Source organism: Schistocerca nitens, chromosome 1 (genome assembly GCF_023898315.1).
Source record: "Schistocerca nitens isolate TAMUIC-IGC-003100 chromosome 1, iqSchNite1.1, whole genome shotgun sequence".
Classification (NCBI taxonomy): domain Eukaryota; kingdom Metazoa; phylum Arthropoda; class Insecta; order Orthoptera; family Acrididae; genus Schistocerca; species Schistocerca nitens.
In genome coordinates, this window is record NC_064614.1 from 722,916,511 (window position 1) to 722,939,524 (window position 23,014).

The window sequence follows — 23,014 nt, forward strand, 5'->3', positions numbered from 1 at the left end:
TGTGTTTCCCGTACAGAATCTTTAAGCGGCCCAAAGAGAGGGACGTCCTAGGGTGCCAGGTCTCGACTGTAGGATCGATGAGGCAACGATTTCCAGACCAATTTTGCTGTGTGTTCCCGGGTCTTCACACTTGTTTGTAGGCGTGCATGATCGTGTTTGAGCAAGATTTCTGCTGGATTCTTGTCCGACTGAACACGTCTGAAACGGTTCTCGAATTTATTCAGAGTCTTCACGTATGCCTCTGAATTGATGTTTGGCCCTCTTGGTGTCACATCCACGAGAATGAGGCCATCACAATCCCAAATGGCTATGATCATGACTTCTCCAGTTAAGGGGGTTGTCTCGAGTTTCTTGTGGTGAATGAGGATGAAGCCACTCCATGAACTGCCTTTTTGTTTCCGGCGATAACGTTTCGTGGCAGAAAAGCCTCTCCGTCGGCCTCAGAACTCTGCAGCAATTCAAATGAAATGGCCTTTCTTTTAACCTTGTGGTCTGTTGTGAGCATTCATGGAACCAATCGTTTGCACTCACTTAATTATCCGAGACTCTCTATCACTGCAGACGCACTTCCAATGCTGACCGACAACTGTAGAGCCAATTGTCGAGTTGTGATTCACCGGTCGCCAGGAAAAATGTCATCCGCACGATTCAGCACGTCTGGAGCAGTGGCTGTGATAGGACGTCCCGAGCGTGGTTGATCATGGAACTCTGCATTTACTGAGGTTGTAGCTTTCTTTACCCATTGTCCATATGTACTCCTGTCAACTGCAGCAGCGCCATACACTGCGCACAAACGTTTATGATTGTTCAACGTGGTTTCTTTTTCTGCACACAAGGATTCAGTAACAGTACGCTGATTCTAACGTGAGTCGTATGTAGACGCCATTTTGACGCTGTACTACGGCTCTGCCATCTGCCAGAACGGTTCGAAACTTCACCATCGCACAGAACAAACATCAAATGTTAAGCACCAGCAAGGATGTTTGTCTATGTGTATTAATGGCTTTAAAAAAATGTGGGCATTATCCTCGTACAGGGCTGTGTGATTTTATCCGTCTTGAAGTTCCATATCTTGCTATGTTGTACTTGGTTGTCTTTTATTCCCGACTGTATGGAAAAGTAAAATATTGACGATGCGGTTTTACCACTGTTTTATGTGAGACGTTACGTACTCGTTTTGTACCTGAATGTGGTTTCAATACTTCTGGGGTTTCTTACCTTGACACATCGTACTAGGTTGTCTGTAAAAAACTATATATAACTCTGTTTATTGGTGTTTTTAAATGGTTCAAATGGCTCTGAGTCCCCTAGAACTTAGAACTACTTAAACCTAACTAACCTAAGGACATCACACACATCCATGCCCGACGGTGTTTTGAAAAATTGTTTTCGCATCACTAGCTTCGTCGGGGCGTTCAAAAATTCTTTCTTAGGTGTGCAAAGTATGGCGCTAGTATGTTGACTTTCGTTGCATATTGTAACTTAAACGTCTTCTTGTAAAGATTTTTGCTGTATTTGAAATACGCATTTTGCAATGCTTGTTATCGCACGTGGTTAATCATTTTATAAGAAACTGAAAAGAGGGAGGAAGGAAAATCAGTCAATGATGTTGCTGCTAGACTGCCCAGTTCCGCGGAGCGCCCCTTATCCAAGTCTTTCTATTACCTTCCACACTGCGATGTCTCTGTTAGGTGAATTAAGTTCGGCCTAGCATGACATTTACAAGATTTATTCAACTGAAATGAATAGACAGGTGGCTGTCGTAAATGATTTTATTGCGTAGTTTAGTGCTATGTATGCTATGTAGTGTGCACTGTTTTTGCAATATGCAAAGTATTTACTTCCAGAATGAGATTTTCACTCTGCAGCGGAGTGTGCGCTGATATGAAACTTCCTGGCAGATTAAAACTGTGTGCCCGACCGAGACTCGAACTCGGGACCTTTGCCTTTCGCGGGCAAGTGCTCTACCAACTGAGCTACCGAAGCACGACTCACGCCCGGTGCTCACAGCTTTACTTCTGCCAGTACCTCGTCTCCTACCTTCCAAACTTTACAGAAGCTCTCCTGCGAAACTTGCAGAACTAGCACTCCTGAAAGAAAGGATATTGCGGAGACATGGCTTAGCCACAGCCTGGGGGATGTTTCCAGAATGAGATTTTCACTCTGCAGCGGAGTGTGCGCTGATATGAAACTTCCTGGCAGATTAAAACTATGTGCCCGACCGAGACTCGAACTCGGGACCTTTGCCTTTCGCGGGCAAGTGCTCTACCAACTGAGCTACCGAAGCACGACTCACGCCCGGTGCTCACAGCTTTACTTCTGCCAGTACCTCGTCTCCTACCTTCCAAACTTTACAGAAGCTCTCCTGCGAAACTTGCAGAACTAGCACTCCTGAAAGAAAGGATATTGCGGAGACATGGCTTAGCCACAGCCTGGGGGATGTTTCCAGAATGAGATTTTCACTCTGCAGCGGAGTGTGCGCTGATATGAAACTTCCTGGCAGATTAAAACTGTGCGCCCGCGAAAGGCAAAGGTCCCGAGTTCGAGTCTCGGTCGGGCACACAGTTTTAATCTGCCAGGAAGTTTCATATCAGCGCACACTCCGCTGCAGAGTGAAAATCTCATTCTGGAAACATCCCCCAGGCTGTGGCTAAGCCATGTCTCCGCAATATCCTTTCTTTCAGGAGTGCTAGTTCTGCAAGTTTCGCAGGAGAGCTTCTGTAAAGTTTGGAGGGTAGGAGACGAGGTACTGGCAGAAGTAAAGCTGTGAGCACCGGGCGTGAGTCGTGCTTCGGTAGCTCAGTTGGTAGAGCACTTGCCCGCGAAAGGCAAAGGTCCCGAGTTCGAGTCTCGGTCGGGCACACAGTTTTAATCTGCCAGGAAGTTTCAAAGTATTTACTATTTGGGTACTTACTGTTTGGTTTATGTTTTCTACAATGATTTGGTAATGAATAATAAAGAAAATATTGGACGTTTCTCTGCAAGTTAATCCAAATTTGTTCATTGAATTCAGATTTTAAGATTTTCGTAAAGGGGCCACTGTATCTATCTGTTGAGTTGAAATCGGTTGAATTCGGTATTACTTTCTTTTGGGTAAAGTAGTCTTCTGACCTAACCACTGAATTAAAACTGTTGCTCTGGTTGTAGTGCTTATTGCGTTTCAATCAAATTCTAATTCTAAAATATTTAGTAATGTAACCACAGGACCTAAACATTTAATTAAATTTTAAAACAGTTTATTAAATGGCCACTGCGACTAACTCTATCAGCTGTGTTTGTTTTAACTGTGCCCAGTGATGGGGCTCGTGTTCTAATTTTTCTTTTAGTTAAAGTTGTTGAGAATAAGCCACTCAACCAAGCAACCCTTCAACTGTCCTTACACTCACATTACTTGACCTTACCGGCCCCAAACTCCAGGTCCGCTGTGGTATTGTTGACAATAAGTATTCAGTTTTTGTCAAGTAATTGTGAAGCGCCAGTATTCATGTTTCTCTCGTAATTTCTAGAGTATGTACTCAGCATCATCCTGGTCTTCTGCTAAAATGACCTGATCCTCACGGTGTACATGATTTCATCCCCTACAGGGACTCGCATGTCTTCACATTAGCTCCTTCAGGCTTTAAGTGCTTGCTCCATATAGATTTTAAATAGCGTCGCTTCTACAGCACACCCTTGGCACAGCCTTTTTGTAACAGGAAACTCAGATGACATTGATTTCCCTACTTTGATTGCACTCACGTACTCCATGGGGAACAGTTTAACTGCTTTGTTGCAATTAGTTGACACGCCACTGTCTTTCATGGTTGTCCACAAATTTGTTTCGTGGTCCAGTATTACAGTCCTTCCACACACCGACGAAACCTAAATGGGTATCTATCCCTCTGGTAATTCTCTTATTGTATTTTCCGTAATATGAAGATTCCGTCAACACATGAGCGCTCTGGTCTCAAACCAATCTGTTCTTCAGATATTTTAACCCTCGTCTACAGCTTTTGTTTTAGGATTCTTCCGTATAACCGTGCTAGAGATTGCATCACATTTATGCCCCGGTAGATTTCATAGCCTTGCGTACTCCATTCTTATCGACTGAAATAACAACGGGCTTTTTCCATTCCTTGGGTACCCGGTCGCCTTTCAAACAATTATTATATAATTGCCACCAGATATCATACCTAACCATAGCGGCTTCCTTTATTTATGTTTATGGAACCCGGATTCTATGATTTCCCATTTATCATGTGCTTCACAGCTTTCAAATTTGTTGCGAGGTTATTTAATGTCTACGTGAACGTATGTCTGCTACCATCAAATTTGACAGTCCTTGTATGAATTCTTTCCCTTCTCCTTGAGGAAGGCTAGGTGAACTTTACTAATCATTCACGTTATATATAATTATCCCAGCACAATCTTTTTATTTGCATCCTTCATCGTACTCACGACCTTACAAGTTCTGCTTGCTCCAGTACTGCCACTTTCCTTCTACACCCTCTCTGGCTCGTTTCTATCTTTAGTAATGGCCCTGACTGTTTATTTCCGTTTAGGTCCGAATGTTTTTTGTTCTGCCGGCCGAGTACTCAGCCGTTTACTACTGATATTCTTTTTTATCTTCAACAAAATTCGCTATATCCTCATTCCACCACGGATTAACCAAGATACGGATCTCATGGTCTCACGTGTAATGATGTAATGACTTCTTCCTAAACCATCAATATATTATCCTCAGCCTATTCCCATTGCTATTTAACACATTTTTCCCATGCTAATCAACAATCAGATCACTAGATCTTCACCCAGTATCTCCTTTCAAGTTTCAATCTTTTTTCGATCACTTGCATCGCCAGTGATCCCGTCACGTTTGCATACAATATGTCTTTTTTCACCCGCCTTGGCTTCATCATTTGGTACACTGCAAGGATCACGTCAAAATGGCTTAATAATTCCACTTGCACCTGCACAATGCTTTCAATGATCTCATCCTAGGGTTTTATATTTTCCTTGTATTCTTTCCTAGTAGCTACGAGGATCCCATTTATGGCTCTATCCTCATTAAGGACCAATGTAAACACAGATATAATCGTTCCATTCTTCCGTACCTTTGCCCTTTTTCTTCTGTTCAGTTAATGCTACAATGTCCATATTACATGTCTTTTTTTCATTAAATACGTCCTCTTCTTTACTGACATTACATCGAGTGCTCCACGTACCGATATGCCAAATTTAGTTTCCCAGAAAGACCAAATTGTTCATTCGAGGCCATTTAACGGGAAAATTTGTCTCGTTATTTTATTTTAAGTGATGGGGTGCAGATCCGACCCCCAATACACTTCTTGTACGAGGGAGTAATTTTCAATTATTATTTGCTTCTACGAGACAGATTGTATTTCTAGGCCTTGATAGGGTAAAACCCTCAATTATGTCCATCGGTATCTGGTGAATGGTCAGAGCGTAAGGCTGAAGATTCAAATCAGCTCTACCAACAATCCTACTTCCACGTCCAAGAAGGCATGAGCCACGCGCTCTGTGGATAATTCATGACGTTCAGTTGTTGTGGGTGATGACATAACAAAACTGGGTGAAAGGCGAGCTCCTTGCGACTTTAAATAACAAGAGTCATTCGGCTTAGAGGAACCAGTTACCTTAAGGGAATAGGAGGATAAGCAACAGCCCAGTGTTCGAGAGGATTTCGTGAGGCGAGGACAGCTCGAAACCCGTTGCACAGAAAAGCAGTCGGATACTGCTACCACGTAGTCTAAATAAAGACGAATATTGGTTCTGCGTACTGCATTACGATGAACGTATCCTTGAACGGAGACCAGATGGGAACGAACGTTTTTTGTTTGACTGGTTCGATGTGGCCAGCCACGAATTCTTCTCCTGTGCCCACCTCTTCATCTCAAAGTAGCACGTGCAGTCTCTGTCCTTAACTATTTGCTGAATGTATTCCTGTCTCTGACTTCCTTTACAGTTTCAGTCCTCTACAGCCTCATCTAATACCACGGAAGTCATTCCCTGATGTGTTAACAGATGTCCCAGCATCCTGTCGCTTCTCCTTGTCAGTGTTTCCCACATATTCCTTTCCTCTCCGATTCTGCGAAGAACCTCCTCACTCCTTACTTAACCAACCCACCTAATTTTCAACGTTCGTCTGTAGCACCACATCTCAAATGCTTTGATTATATTCTGTATCTGTTTCCCACAGTCCATGTTTCACTGCCACGCAATGTCGTGTTCCAAACGTACATTCTCAAAAATTTCTTCCTCAAGTTAAGGCCAATGTTTGATAATAGTAGATTTCTCTTGGACGGGAATGCCGTTTTTGACATTACTAGTCGGCTTTTGATACCCTGCTCTGTCCGTCATTCATTATTTAACTGTCCATTTGTTAGAATTCCTTTTTTTCATCTACTTCGTGACCATCAATCCTGATGTTAAGTTTCCACTGTTCTCGTTTCTGCCAGTTGTAATTAATTTCATGTCTCTTTGATTTACTCTTAGTCCTTACCATGAACTCATTACTGTTCATTCCATTCAGCAGATCATGTTATTCTTCTTCACTTTCACTCACGATAGCAATGTCATCAGCGAATCGTATCATTGATGTCTTTTCACATTGAATTTTAGTTCTCCTTAACTTTTCTTTTACTTCCATCAATGTATCTTCGATTTATAAATTGAACGGTAGGGGCGAAAGACTACATTCCTGTCTTACACTCTTTTTAATCCCAGAACTTTGTTCTTGGTCGTCCGCTCTTATAGTTCCCTATTGGTTACTGTACATGTTGTACATTAAACCTCTCTCCCTATAGCTTACCCCTATTTCTCTAAAAAAAATTGAGCTTAGTGCACAATTTTACATTGTCGAACGCTTTTTCCAAGTAGACGAATACGATGAAGGTGTCTTGATTTTTCTTTAGCTTCGCTTCCATTACCAACCGCAACATCAGAATTGCCTTTCTGGTGCCTTTACCTTTCCTAAAGCCAGACTGATGGTCATCTAATACGTCCTCAAATTTCTTTTACATTCTTATATGTATTATTCTTGTAGGTAACTTTGATGCATGAGCTATTAAGCTGATTGTACGATAATTCTCGCACTTGTCGCCTCTTGCAGTCTTCGAAATTGCGTGGATGATATTTCTTTGAAAGTCAGACGGTATGACGCCAGTCTCATACGTTCTACACACCAACGTGAATCAGCGTTTTGTCGACTGTTCCCACAATGATTTTAGAAATTCTGATGTAATATTATCTATCCCTTCTGCCTTATTTGATCTAAATTCCTCCAAGGCTCTCTTTATATTGTGATTCTAATACTGAATTCCCTATCTCTTCTAAAGAGACTCCTCCTTTTTCGTCTATCACATCAGACAAATATTGCCCCTCATTGAGTCCTTCAATGTACTGTTTCCACCTATCCGCCCTCTCCTCTGCACTTAGGAATGGAATTCCGGTTGCACTCTTAATATTACCTCACTTGCTTTCACTTTCACCGAAGGCTGTTTTGACTTTCCTAAATGCTGAATCAGTCCTCCAGACAATCATTTATTTTCGATTTTTTCACATTTTTAAAGCAGCTATTTCCTCTTACCCTCCCTACTTTCCTATTTATTTCATTCCCCAGTGACTTGTATTTCTGTATTCCAGAATTTCAGTGAACATTATTGTAATTTCTTCTTTTATCCATCAACCGAAGTACTTTTTCCTGTCACCCATGGTTTCTTCTTCTTGGTTACCTTCTTTGTACCTATGTTTTTCTTTCCGAATTTCGTGATTGTGCGTTTCAGAGATGTCCATTCCTCTTTCACTGTACTACCTACTGATCTATTCCTTATTGCTGCATATTTATCCTTAGATAGCTTCAAGCGTATCTCGTCATTCCTCAGCACTTCCGTATCCCACTTCTTTACATATTGATTCTTCCATACTCATCTATTAAACTTCAGCCTACTCTAAATCACTTCTACGTTTTGGTCTGAGTCTACATCTGTTCCTGCGTACTCCTTACAATCCAGTATATGATTTCACAGCCTCTGTCTGACCATGATATAATCTACCTGAAATGTTACCGTACTTCGGCCGATTCCAAGCATACCTCCTCCTCTTGTGATTTTTGGACAGAGGTTTCGCTATTACTAGCTGAAATTTATTATACGACTCAGGCTTTCTCGTTTCTCTTTCATTGTCCAAAGCCCATATCCTTTTATGACCGTTTCTTCTACTCCTCCTACAACTGCATTCCAGTCGTCATTACTATTTGATTATAGTCTCCCGTTACGTACTGTATTATCCTTTAAATATCCCTATATACCGTATCTGTTCATCTTCAGCATGCGATGCCGGTATATATACTCAATTATAGTTGTTGGTGTTAGTTTGCTGTTCATTCCGATAAGAACAGCAGTATCATTCAACTGTTCACAGTAACACAGTCTGTGTCCTACCCTATTACTTATAACGAATTTTACGTCCGTTATACCATTTCTTGTTGCTGTGGATATTATCCTATACTCAATCCGACCAGAAATACGGGTCTTCTTTCCATTTCATTTCACTGACTCCTGCTATACCTAGATTGAACCTTTTCACTTCATTTCTAAATTTTTTTAGCTTCCCGACCACGTTCAAGTTTCTGCCATTCCATTCCTTGACTCGTAGAACGTTATCCTTTCGTTGATTATTCAGTCTTCTTCTCATGGTAACCTCCCCCTTGGCAGTCATCTGCCGGAGATTCAGATAGGGGACTATTCCGGAATCTTTTTCCAATGAAGAGATAATCATGATTGTTTTTCAGTTACAGATCACATGCCCTGTGGATACACGTCATGTGTCACTAATGCAATGGTTTCCATTGCCGTCTACATTCTTATGCCGTTGATCATTGCTGATTCTTCCAACATTAGGGGAAATTTCCCACCCCAAAGACAAGAGAGTGCCCTGAACCTCTTTCCGCTCCTCCGCCTTCTTTAACAAGGCCGTTGGCAGAATGAGGGTGACTTCTTGTGCCTAAAGTTACCAGATGGCTTTCGTCATATGATGGCGGGAGGAGCCACTGACACACAATATGTGGTTCATATAGACATTAATTTGGTCAGCGGTCGTTGTATTTCTGTGGCGTCATGGCGGTTGCGCCGTATCATTGAAACGTTATATTTCAACAACATAACGCAATAGCTGACAAATGCGAGAATTACCGCACAATCAGCATGGCAGCTCGTGCATCCAAGTTCCTTACGAGAATAATATACAGTAGAATCGAAAAGAAAATTGAGGGTGCGCTAGATGAAGATCAGTTTGCCATTAGAAAGCGTAAAGCCACGAGAGAGGCAATTATGACGTTGCGGTTAATAATGGAAGCAAGACTAATGAAAAATTAAGACACGTTTATAGGATTTGTCGACCTGGAAAATCGTCGGACAATGTAAATGGCTCAAGATGTTCGAAATTCTGAAAAAAGTAGGGGTAAGGTATAGAGAGAGACTGGTCGTATACAATATGTACAACATCGAAGAGGGAATAATAAGAGTGCACGACCAAGAACGAAGTGCTCGTATTAAAACGGGTGTCAGACAAGGATGTAGCCTCTCGCCCCTACTGTACAATCTATACATCGAGGAAGTAATTATGAAAATAAATGAAAGGTTTAGGAGTAGAACTAAAATTCGAGGTGAAAGGGTATCAGTGATTCCATTCGCTGATGACATTGCTATCCTGAGTGAAAGTGAAGAAGAATTGCGCGATCTGCTGAACGGAACGAACAGTCTAACGAGTACACAGTATGGATCGAGAATAAATCGAAGAAAGGCGAAAGGGAACAGAAGTAGTACAAATGAGAACAGCGGTAATCTTAACATCAGAATTAATGGTCACTAAGTAGATGAAGTTAAGAACTTCTGCTACCTAGACAGTAAAATTACCAATGACGGACGGAGCAAGGGGGACTTCAAACGCAGATTAGCAATGGCGAAAAGGGCATTCTTCGCCAACAGAAGTGTACTAATATCAAATATCGGCCTTAATTTGAGGAAGAAGTGTTGTGTGGTAGCAAAAATTTTACTGTGGAAAAACTGGAACAGAAGAGAATCGAAGCATTTGAGATATGGTGCTACAGATGAATGTTGAAAATTAGGTGGACTGGTAAGGTAAAGAATGGGGAGGTTCTGCGCAGAGTCGGAGAGGAAAGGAATATATGGAAAACACTGATAAGGAGAAAAGACAGGATGATAGGACAACTGTTAAGACATGGGGGAATGACTTCCATGGTACTAGAGAGAGCTGTAAAGGTGAAAAACTCTAGAGGAAGACAGAGATTAGAATACGTCCAGCAAATAATTGAGGACATAGGTTGTAAGTGCTACTCTGAGACGAAGAGGTTAGCAGACGAGAGGAATCGTGGCGGGCCGCATCAAACCAGTCACAAGACTGATGACCCCCCCCCCCCCCCGCCCTCCCAAAAAAAAAAAAAAAAAACCCAAGAGCGCATGACGCTCATGCTGTGATGACCTTGTCGATACGGAGGGTCTTTCAATGCTGCTCTGACAGTAAATTCTAGATATTACTCATTCAATGAAAATATTTGGCCGTAGGTTGCGTTTGTAATAGTCATGCATGCTGTATTTAGGTGTGCATAAGTGTACAACTTGTCTCAAGAGGATCGTCGAATATTCAGGGAGTCGACAGATACGATCATCCGAAATAAAAACGTGCAGTAAACGTGAAGTCAACAATCCTCACTTTAAGAAGTACGAGCACTTGTTCTTGTTCGCTGCTGCTGAGAAAGTGCTCACAGCTCTTCACGTATTCGTTTTAGACCCCTTTAATAGCAGACCATTTTTTTATTGTTTTGGTCCATACTATCTCCTCCAAAAATATATAAAGAGAGGTGTTTGGAGTAGAAAATATTTGTTTCATAGTAACGAAGATGGTGAAGTTCACTTAACATATGTGTTTTAGACCAGTCTCTTATCAGACCGTTCTTTCTGGGTTACGTCCTTTCTAACTCCTATCAAAACACAGAATCCAAAGAGCTTGCAGTAGAAGAGGTTGTTTCACATTGTTGAATACGAATAAGTGCTCGTAGCTCTTGAGGTATGCATTTTAGAAGCCATGTTTACTATACATTTTTGTATGGCATGATCGTTTTTGCCTTAGCCTTGACTATTCATCATTCCTCCAGGGATAGCCAGCATTCTCTACGACCATGATTCATGAACTTTGCCGAGGTGAAATCTCTTGTATATCTTGTAAGTAGGCTGTTTAGGTTTTTATGTTGGTAGCGTCACGTAGCGCTCTGTATGAAAATCACTGGCTGTGCTGTGTGCAGTCTGTGGCTGGTTGGCATTGTTGGAATATTCGCTATTGTAGTGTTGGGCAGTTGGATGTGAACAGCACGTAACATTGCGCAGTTGGAGGTGAGCCGCCAGCAGTGGTTGATGTGGGGAGAATTTTGAGAGTGGACGATCTGGACGTGTGTACATCAGAAAGAGTAAATTTGGTTATTGTTAGTCAGGGCCATTCTTTTGTAGGGATTATTCAAAGTCAGATTGCGTTGCGCTAAAAATATTGTGTGTCAGTTTAGTGTTGATCAGAATAAGTAAAGAGTACGTTCAATTTTGCTCAGCTGTTTAAAAATCAAATAACGTAAGGGGTTTACCAGAATAGTAATACATGAATTTTTCTAATGGGATGTTTCATAACCTCAGCGACGCCATACCGTTGTATCGGTGCACCCACAACGGAAGGGTATGTGTGGAGAAGCCAGACAAGCCTGTCGTGGTTCTCTAAGATGGGAAGCAGGCTTTCCGGTAGTTGCAGGTGCAGTAGTGTTTATAACTGACATACGTACCTTGTAACAGTAGCCAACATGGCTCTGCTATGCAGGTACTGCCAACAGCTGCAAGAGATGTGAAACTACAGCCGCTATTTTTTAACAGAGGGCATGTAGCTCTGCTCTATAGCTTAAGGACGACGACATCCTCTTGGGTAAAGTACTCCAGAGATAAATTAGTCCCGCCTTCCAATAGTCGAGCGGCGGGGGTGTTGTCGCCAGGAAAAACAACACTGGTATTCTACAGGTAGGTGTTGCAGTGTTGGACCCCGTAGTCAGGTAGGCATGTTAGGGAATCTGAATGAGAAATGGATAGGCTCAAGTTAGATATAGTCGGAATGAGCGAAGTGTGTTGGCAGGAATAGTAGGATTTCTGGTTATGTGATTACAGGACTATAAACGCAAAATGAAGTACGAAACATGCACATGTAGCTTTTAATAATAAATATGAAAGTCCCTACTTTGTAAAAAAAACTATGAACACCATAGTGGACAGATTATCGTAGCAAAGATAGACACGCAACTATAATGAAAGGAATGGCAAGTTGTATTACGAAATAAATTAAGTTGTTCATATAGTTAAGGGGAACGAAAATTTGTGTTGAGGGTCTGGTATTCGAGAAAAGGAAGAGAAAGAGAAGAAAAAATAGTAGGCGAACATGGGCTGGAGGAAAACAATGACGAAAGAACCTACCAATAATTTTAGAATTTGCACAAAACGTAATTTGATCACTGCCAGCGCTTGCTTTAAGAATCATTAAAGAAAGTTTCATATGCGAAAGAGACCTGAAGAAACAAGAGAAATTTGAAAGGTGGAAAAAACGTATGGAGATGCTCTGCAAGGAAAATGAACTTCAAAGCAATATTACAAAAAGTGATGAGGCAGTAAATGAAGATGAGATGGAAGACATGATATTGAGTGAAGATTTTGGCTGGCCGGGGTGGCCGAGCGGTTCTAGGCGCTACAGTTAGGAACCGCATGACCGCTACGTTCGCAGGCTCGAATCCTGCCTCGGGCATGTATGTGGTGATGTCCTTAGGTTAGCTAGGTTGAATTAGTTCTAAGTTCTCTGGGACTGATGACCTCAGATATTAAGTCCCACAGTGCTCAGAGCCAATTTGTTGAATATTTTGACAGAGTACTAAAAGACCTAAGTGGAAAGAAAGCCTTGCGAGTAAACCACATTCCCACAGAATTATTGAGGATCTTGGGAGAGACGGACACAGCTGTCTCCCTAGTACGCAGGGCATATGACAGAAGCGAATTACCCTCAGACTTAAAGAAGAAAGTAATAATTACAATTTTTATGGAAGCAAGACCTGACAGGTGACAATACCACCGAACAGTCAATTTCGTAAGTCACGGTGACAGACAGCTAGTACGAATTATTTACGAAAGAAAGGAAAAAAACTAGGAGAAGACAGCCTCGAGGAAGATCAGTTTACTTCCGGAGAAATGGAAGCACTCGTGAAACAATAGTGACCCTACGACTTACCTTAAAAGATCTACTTGTATGGCATTTGCAATTTAGATAACGCTTTGACATGGCCAAATTTTGCAGGTAACATGGATAAAATAACGCGAGCGAAAACTTATTTACAACTTGTACTGAAACCAAAATGCAGCCATAAGGTTCGAAGGACATGAAAGTGAAGCAGTGGTTGGGAATTTAGTGAGGGTCGTAACAATAGGCCGATGCTATTCATACAGTGAGCAAGCAGTAAAGGTAATCAAACACGAATTTGGAGAGGGAATGAAATTTCATGAAGATGAAGACAAATTTTGAGGTTTTCAGACGACATCGTAGTCAGCAAAGGACTTGGAAGAGCATTTCAGTGGAGATGATGGTGTCTTGATAAGACGTTGTTGTATGAATAGCAAGGAAAGTAATACGAAGGTAATGGAATATATTATAATTACAACTGGTGATGCTGATGGAATTAGATTAGGAAATGAGACAGTAAAGTTAGTAGATGAGTCTTGTTATTTGGGCAGCACAATAACTGGTGACGGCTGACATGAGAGGATATAAATTGCAGACTATAGTAAGAAGGAATTTGTTGTCAAAAGAAACTTACCTATTAGGAAGTCTTTCCTGAAGGAATCTGTTTGGGGTCTAGCCTTGTAGGAAAGTGAAAGCTGTACGATAAGCAATTCAGGCGAGCGGAGAGCAGACGCTTTTGAAATGTAGTACTATTTAAGACTGTTGGAGATTAGATGGAAACACTGGATAACTACGGAGAAGGCACAGAATCGAATTGTGGAAAAAATAAATTTTTTGCAGAAAATGACTAAAGGAAACAAAGAGTCGTTAGAACACATTCAGAAGCATGAAGGAATCGCCAGTCTGTTAACGTGGGGGTGTGTAGAAACTAAAGATACTAGAGAGAGTAAGGCATGAATACAGTAAATTGGTTCAAATGTATATAGGATGCAGTAATATTCAAAAAACGGAGAGGATTACCAAGACAGACTACCGTGAAGTCCTGCATCAAATTTACATTCGACCTGATGACTACGACGACAAGAACAAAAACATCAACAAAATTAATAACAGCACAAGTATGTAATAGTATATATATATATATATATATATATATATATATATATAACCAAAAGATAGTTCATCACAAATTTTATTATTGGCGTTCACTGACTATTTGTATTTTTATTTATTATATACTGAACTGAAAAAAAGGTTGCGCTAACTTCTCTTTCCGACCATCTTGCCTCTCAACTATCAGCATTCCGATGTCATTCCTGTTCTACCCTAAAAAAATCACATTCACAATTTTCTAAAAATGGCTCTGAGCACTATGGGACTCAACTGCTGAGGTCATCAGTCCCCTAGAACTTAGAACTACTTAAGCCTAACTAACCTAAGGACATCACACACAATTTTCTGTCGGACAATAATTTTATTCAGATTTCAGATCAAATGTTCCTGGGGAAGTCAAACTAGTAAAGCATAATAAGATGGTAAGGAAAACTTTTCAGCTCGAAGTTTGAACAGAAAGACAAGGCCGAAAAACTTCCTCACCCATAAATTAAATTATAAATGAGAACCAAATATAGGTTTGGTGCAAGCTAAAGATAACTCCAAAATTCCAGTTGCCCTAATGGCGTCCTCACTACCAACGAGCACAGGTGGTTCCAGCAGTATATAATTAAATGGATACCGTGCTAGCAGTTTTTGCAGCTGTTCTTGAGTCTGCTTCCTGCAGTGGTTCATCGTTGGAGACCGAAGAGAACTTTCACGTTCATTCACCTCGAAATAATTGCTTGAAATAGGGGGTGCTGGACGTTATTAACTTCAACGCCAGGGAATATCTGGATGTTGATCGAATCCCAACATCACTGTAAGCAGCACATTCATCGTAGTATGGTGAAAGACTTCTCATGTGCGTTATTTTACCCATGTGAACGTAGTTCTGTAACAACTTACGACAGAGAAATTGCTTACAGCAACTAAATAACTTCGAAGTTTCAAACGAAAATGCTACTACCTAAATACCAGCAACTTTTGTGTCCCTCTGAATCCTCATTGAACATCACCAGGGTTAGAATTTTTAAATGCACCGTTTTTCTTATGGTAAGTTAAAAACCAGGCTTAGGGTTTTTAATGTCCCGTTTTTCTTATGGTAAGTTAAAATTCTTCGGAAAAGTATCTCATTGCGTAATTTTCACTCTACATTTCTCCCTTTTTTGGGAACTTTATTCCTGTTTTCCTGCAACCATGTACCTAATAGCTTTTATCCTTTTATCGTAGCTTTTCAGTAATCTTCATGAGCGCGTTTTATGTTTGCAAGTGAAATTTCTTGCGAGTTTAATTCCCTTCGTATATGGGTTTGAGTCAATACAAAATATTTGACTTTCAATTGACGTCTCCTCGGGTTACAACGAGCATGTGAAGAAGGAAACCTATTTTTTTTACTAACCGCACGTCAGAAAGCACCCCTGAGACAGTGGATAATAATTGTGTTTAGAGCGGGTCCTCTTTCTCTCACATTACGGCCATAAATAGCTTGTAACAATGCAATCTACAGCAAACGTATTTCATTCAATCTTGTTTGTGAATTTAAGTTCGTTACTAATCGAGTGTATTAGTAGATTTTACCATGCCTAAGGTGTGTTTTTTTTTTTCTTTTTGTTCTAGCTCGGGAATTTGAACACAATTCCACAAACACAAATGGAATTGTCATACGATGTAGTTTTTGCCATTTAGATGTCACGTCAAACAATACTTTTCCAGCTTTAAGTCCAAAAGAACAAGACCCTTCAAACAAAACGCGGCACCCTCTATTACGAAATGCATTTGAGCAGCGACCTTGAAAATGCCAAAACTTGAAGATATTCAACATGTAACGTCCCCTTAGAAAAATTGATGAATGACTGTGCTGATAAACCTCTTACATTATTTGCTTTTCAAACAGCTGAGCAAAACTGAACGTACTCAGACATTACTCTCTTTACTTATTCTGATCATCACTAAACTGACACACAATATTTTTAGCGCAACACAATCTGACTTGCAATAATCCCTACAAAAGAATGGCTCTGACTAACTATGACCTATAACTTTCATGAATCACTTACCTCACAAAAAACTACGTTACTCGAACTACTGCAATACAGCGAGCGCCAATACTGCCAGCTAAATAAAAGATTCTAACCACTGAAGTCACTAACTACTGATAGGCGTAGTTGGAAAATGAAAGATTTTGATACAGAACAAACAATGTATTTACCTTAATGTTCATATATATATATATATATATATCAGTTCATGACATCCTGTCTTACAAATTTACTCTCTCTGATGGACACACGTCCAGATCATCCGCTCTCAAAACTCCGCCATATCTCTCCCCACATCCACCACTGCTGGCGGCTTACCTCCGACTGCGCAACGCTACGTGCTGTACACATCCAACTGCCCAACACTAGAATATTCCAACAATGCAAACCAGCCACAAACTGCACACAGCACAGTCAGTGATTTTCATACAGAGCGCTACGTGGCGTTACCAACATAAAAACCTAAACAGCCTACTTACACAACGAGCATGTGAAAAAGGAAACCTATCTCTTTTACTAACCGCACGTCAGAAAGCACCCCTGAAACAGTAGATAATAACTGTGTTAAGAGCGGGTCCTTTTTCTCCTATATTACGGCCATAAATAGCTTGCAACAATGCAAACTACAGCGAGCGTATTTCATTCAGTCCTGTCTGTGAATTTAAGTTCGTTACTAATCGAGTGTATTAGTAGATTTTACCATGCCTAAGGTGTGTTTCTTTCTTTTTGTTCCGGCTCAGGAATTTAAACATGATTACACAAACACAAATGGAATTGTCATACGATGTAGTTTTTGCCATTTACATGTCACGTCAAACAATACTTTTCCAGCTTTAAGATCAAAAGAACAAGACCCTTCAAACAAATCGCAGCACCCTCTATTACGAAATGCATTTGAGCAGCGTCCTTGAAAATGCCAAAACTTGAAGAAATTCAACACTTATTTATGTACAGCACTTACACAAACAGAAATTCCACTCAATAACGTGAACCATCCAGACTTTATGGGATTTATTCCAAAACAGAGGAAAATTTCAATGAGCGATGAGAGTAGCCTGCTTCAAGAAAAATGTAAACGTAGCCGGTTTACCAAGAAATCATACAAAGAATTAAGGAGAAAGGATCTGTTGTTTATGTGGGAATCATTCTGGATGAAACCAGACACTCAGTGGACAATATATTTTGAAAATGTTACTTCTTCACTTAGCTGCGGAGAATTTTTAGCCCTTGTTGTTAAAAATATGTGATCTGTAGGAAGAAAATGTCAATACAGTAGTGAAAACACTTATGGATTACTGTAAAACACTATCGACTAGTGGTGTAATGTTCTTACCAGTGGTTACGGATCACGTTGCATGCATGGTTTCAGCTTCGAAGCATCTGCAACCTTTGTTCCCTAAGTTGAAACATGCGACACGCTTGGTCCAAGCCCTTCAAGAGTTTTTGTGACTCCATAAGGAACCAATACTACATCGAAAATGAAACTCTCTCTTCCCTGAAGAAAATTCTGCTGAAAACTCCGAGTCGTGCTCGTGCCTACAGAGTAATGACTGACTTGTCCCTTCCAGATTTACAATTCATTGTTCGCTGGAGACCCCGGACTGTGTGTCTGACTATGTTGTGTGAGAACTTTGACATGGTTAAAGAGATTGTGGTTTCTTCCGATTCAGCCGACACAATTGCAATTTCAAAAGCGCAGAAACTTGTGCTACCGTGGAAAATACATATCGTGTGACAAATGTATTTTGTCTCAGTGGTTACAATTACATGACAGCAGCTATTAAAAGATTAGAAGGATAAGGTCTTCAAGAGGAAAAACTGTTGAATATTTTTACTTCTGTGAAGGAGCAGTTAGATGGCTTTCCCAACGACTAACTTGAGTATAGTCTTCAGAAGAATTTCCAAAACGGGAAATTTGTCACATCTATGGGGTTGCCATTCCGTGTCGGTACGAAGTTTGCCCTGGTGGTCTCTGTAGACATCGAAAGGAATTGTGACATCTATAGGGACATTCTATTCCTAATAGAAACAGACTTATTTTCCAAAAATGTGTAGATGCTTCATGCCTTGGAGTAAAATAGCTACGTATATTTTCCCTCTTATAAAAGAAATGGAAATGAGCGAATGGCGTCGTTGGCGGGAGGCCCCATTCGGAGAAGTTCGGCCGCCCAGTGCAGGTCTTACTTCGTTCGACGCCACACTGGGCGACTTGAGCGCCGGTGATGAGGATGAAATTATAATGAGGGCAACACGACACCTAGTCCCGGGGCTGAGAAACTCCAACCCGGCCGGGAACCGAACCCGGGCCCGCCAGATTGGGAGGCGAGCACGTTATCATCTAGCTAAGCAAACGGACACCTTCTTATGTTTATAGTCCGATTAGAATTGCTTGATATCTGACGTCTGTGACTTTGCGCTACAGTGTTGCAACATAGGCTGCCGCTCGGTTAAAGGCGAGACGCAAACATGGCAGGCCACTCAACAAGTTCTAAAATGTTGGCCATGTAATGCAGAGTAATGTTGGAAGCTGCTGCCATCATGTATGGTGGGAACGAGATGACCAGTCCAAGGAGATTTTAAGTGACTATGGCTGAACTGCGGCAGACAACGCGTTTCGTAGCCCCGAAGTTACACTTGTGTCTTATCTGTAGCCTCTTGATGTGCAATGTATCCGAGAAAATAGTATCAGCAACCTGCAGCAGAAATATTAATCACGAAAGCTTCGGTCACGACGATTAACGCTGACATGCAAACTAAAGACACAAAAAAAAAAAAATCGTTTAAGCGCTAAAAGCGACTGTAACTTCTCGCTTTTGCTACGCTACCTGACTCGATAATGACCCATGAGCCGTCCTGCTTCGACGGTTGTAGACGTCAATGGCAGATTCCAAAGGAAAAACAACGATAGAATGAAAAATCAGAACAAATAAAAAAGTCGGGATGATGCTGAAAATGACTCGATAAAAGATCAAATATAAAAAAATTACATAATTTAAAATAATGATAATATGTCATTTTGATGAAGATTTAAAAAATAGAAAGTCGTCTCCTAACGAATTTCGAACCCACGACTTTTTGTGTACCGGTCTGTAATTTTACCATCGCGCTACCAAGGACCTTACGGTTACAACTTCTATGATGAAGATAACATGGAATATGTGTAGCAGATTCGCGTCTTGTGTGGAAGAATCCAGTACTCTTTGGTTCAAAGTGTTACAAACGGCTCTAAGCACTATGGGACTTAACATCTGAGGTCACCAGTCCCTTAGACTTAGAGCTGTTTAAACCTAACTAGCCTATGCACATCACACACATGCCTGCCCGAGGCAGGATTGGAACCTGCGACCGTAGCAAGAGCGTGGTGTCCGTCCCCGGCACTTGAGTGGTGCCGGCACGGTGGCTAAGCGTGTTCGGTCAGAGGGTTAGCTGCCCTCTGTAATAAAAAAAAAAAAAACTGAGGTAATGGATCAACGACGAACTGAAACGGGTGTCTTCCGACGTCCGCATCGACCAGATGAAACGAAAGAAAACGAACACAATGGGATTTTTTTTAAAAAAAAGGTGGTCAGCGCGACTGAATGTCAATCCTAAGGGCCCGGGTTCGATTCCCGGCTGGGTCGGAGTTTTTGTCCGCTCAGGGACTGGGTGTTGTGTTGTCCTAATCACCATTATTTCATATCCATCGACGCGCAAGTCGTCGAAGTGGCGTCAAATAGAAGGACTTGCACCCGGCGAACGGTCTACCCGACGGGAGGCCCTAGTCACACGACATTTGTTTTTAGCAGCACTGTTCCACACTGAAGCGCCTAGAACGGCTCGGCCACAGAGGACGGCAGTACTGTTTGGCTAGTGGTGCATCGTTTTGTGTGTATGTGTTGCTTTGGGTGTTTTTATCATGTGTGATAAAATGCGAAAATAAAAGAGCCGGACCAACGGTTCGGGGATCCAAACACACGAAGAAAAACAGCCAGACACTGAATTGGTTCGTGAGCTGAAAATTTGTTGTGGCAGTTTGGGAACGGCGAAGTGGTCGAGCGTGACGTAGACCGCTCTGGTTGGGGGAGAACACCTCCAACATACGAAGTGCCAAGTACTGAGTAATTTTAATCAGACTGCAGTGATGATGTGATATTTGTAACTCAATAAACTGGAACATCACAAAGATGATTTATTGAATTGGTTGAGTAAATCAGCACTTTTTCCTCTGAAATTTGCCCCTAAAAGTCCTAACCTTGGTAACAATCATTTAATTTATAGAACTGTCGGATTCTCAGTCGCATGTTCGTACCAGGAAAGAGAGAGACCTCTGTACGGATATTACACATTCGTCTGCCGTGGGTAACGGCGCTGTTGTGCCAGGGTGAAGGCGGCGCGCTGAATGGAATTAATCTGCGCCCGGCCACGGAGCGCCTCCACGTAGGCAGCCCCCTACACGGCCCCTCCAGCACATGAGTCAATTATCGGCTGCGTGGCGGGCCTCTGTGGGCCTCGGCGGTGCCTGTTGAGAGTCCGACCGCACTCAAAGGCCAGGGCCGCCGCCATCAGCTGGCGGTCGATACCCACCGCACGGCCCGCACTGAGTACCACCCTGCAGTACAGTGCACGGCATATCAGGAGCACCTCACTAACAGCGTGAAAGCGCACGTAAGTACCACTACGTTCCTAGCGTTCAGTCTTATTCACTGAAATTTTCATTAGTTCGTGCAGTTGCTATTCCAGTTAAAGGTTTGCCTCAGTTACAGCTTAAAAAATGGAAATGGGTAACATAAACTTTTAATTATCACATAGGCTAATAAACATTACGTACAAAATTCTTTCCTTGTTTGTAGCTACATATCTGCAGTTCTGGTACACACTGAAGTCCGTGCGCTGCAGTACCGTATGACGCCGACAGGGAGGAGAAAACAAAAACGTGTAGTCAGCTTATAAAATGGGTTGTTGTTGTTGTGGTCTTCAGTCCTGAGACTGGTTTGATGCAGCTCTCCATGCTATTCTATCCTGTGCAAGCTTCTTCATCTCCCAGTACCTACTGCAACCTGCATCCTTCTGAATCTGATTAGTGTATTGATCTCTTGGTCTCCCTCTACGATTTTTACCCTCCACGCTGCCCTCCAATGCTAAATTTGTGATCCCTTGATGCCTCAAAGCATGTCCTACCAACCGATCCCTTCTTCTAGTCAAGTTGTGCCACACACTTCTCTTCTACCCAATCCTATTCAATACCTCCTCATTAGTTACGTGATCTACCCACCTCATCTTCAGCATTCTTCTGTAGCGCCACATTTCGAAAGTTTCTATTCTCTTCTTGTCCAAACTGGTTATCGTCCATGTTTCACTTCCATACATGGCTACACTCCATACAAATACTTTCAGAAACGACTTCGTGACACTTAAATGTATACTCGATGTTAACAAATTTCTCTTCTTCAGAAACGCTTTCCTTGCCATTGCCACTCTACATTTTATATCCTCTCTACTTCGACCACCATCAGGTATTTTGCTCCCCAAATAGCAAAACTCCTTTACCAATGTGTCTCATTTCCTAATCTAATTCCCTCAGCATCACCCGACTTAATTCGACTACATTCCATTATCCAAGTTTGGCTCTTGTTGATGTTCATCCTATATCCTCCTTTCAAGACACTGTCCATTCCATTCAACTGCTCTTCCAAGTCCTTTGCTGTCTCTGACAGAATTACAATGTCAGCGGCGAACCTCAAAGTTTTTATTTCTTCTCCATGGACTTTAATACCTACTCAAAATTTTTCTTTTGTTTCCGTAACTGCATGCTCAATATACAGGTTGAACAACATCGGGGAGGGGCTACAACCCTGTCTCACTCCCTTCCAAACCACTGCTTCCCTTTCATGTCCCTCGACTCTTATAACTGCCATCTGGTTTCTGTACAAATTGTAAATAGCCTTTCGCTCCCTATATAAAATGGGTTATGGAGCGGTAATTCGTGTTTTTTTTCTTTTTTTGCATAGGAAGCGCTGCAATAGTGCGTGCTCATTAGTTGGAAGTGTGTGGCAAAAAAGCACCACCATATGAGACAATATTTAGTTGACACACGCTTCCAGTATGGTCAAACAAGTTAGGCTATCTCTCCTTCAAGAACCACGACTTGTAAGAGTAGGGGATACAGCTGTGTTAGAAGATCAGTGTATCACTGAAACGTCCCCTTAGAAAAATTTATGAATGACTGTGCTGATAAACCTCTTACATTATTTGATTTTCAAACAGATGAGCAGAACTGAACGTACTCAGACATTTCTCTCTTCACTTATTCTGATCAACACTAAACTGCCACACAAAATTTTTAGCGCAACGCAATCTGACTTTCAAAAATCCCTACAGAAGAATGGCCCTTACTAACAATAACCTTTACCCTTCATGAATCACTTACCTCACAAAAATCTTCGTTACTCGAACTACTGCAATACAGCGAGCGCCCCTACTGCCAGCTAAATGAACGATTCTAACTACTGGAGGCACTAACTACTGATAGGCATAATCAGCAAATGAAAGATTTTGGTAGAGAACAAACAATGTATCTCAAAATTCTGCCATCTCTATTCCCACATCCACCACTGCTGGCAGTTCGCCTCCAA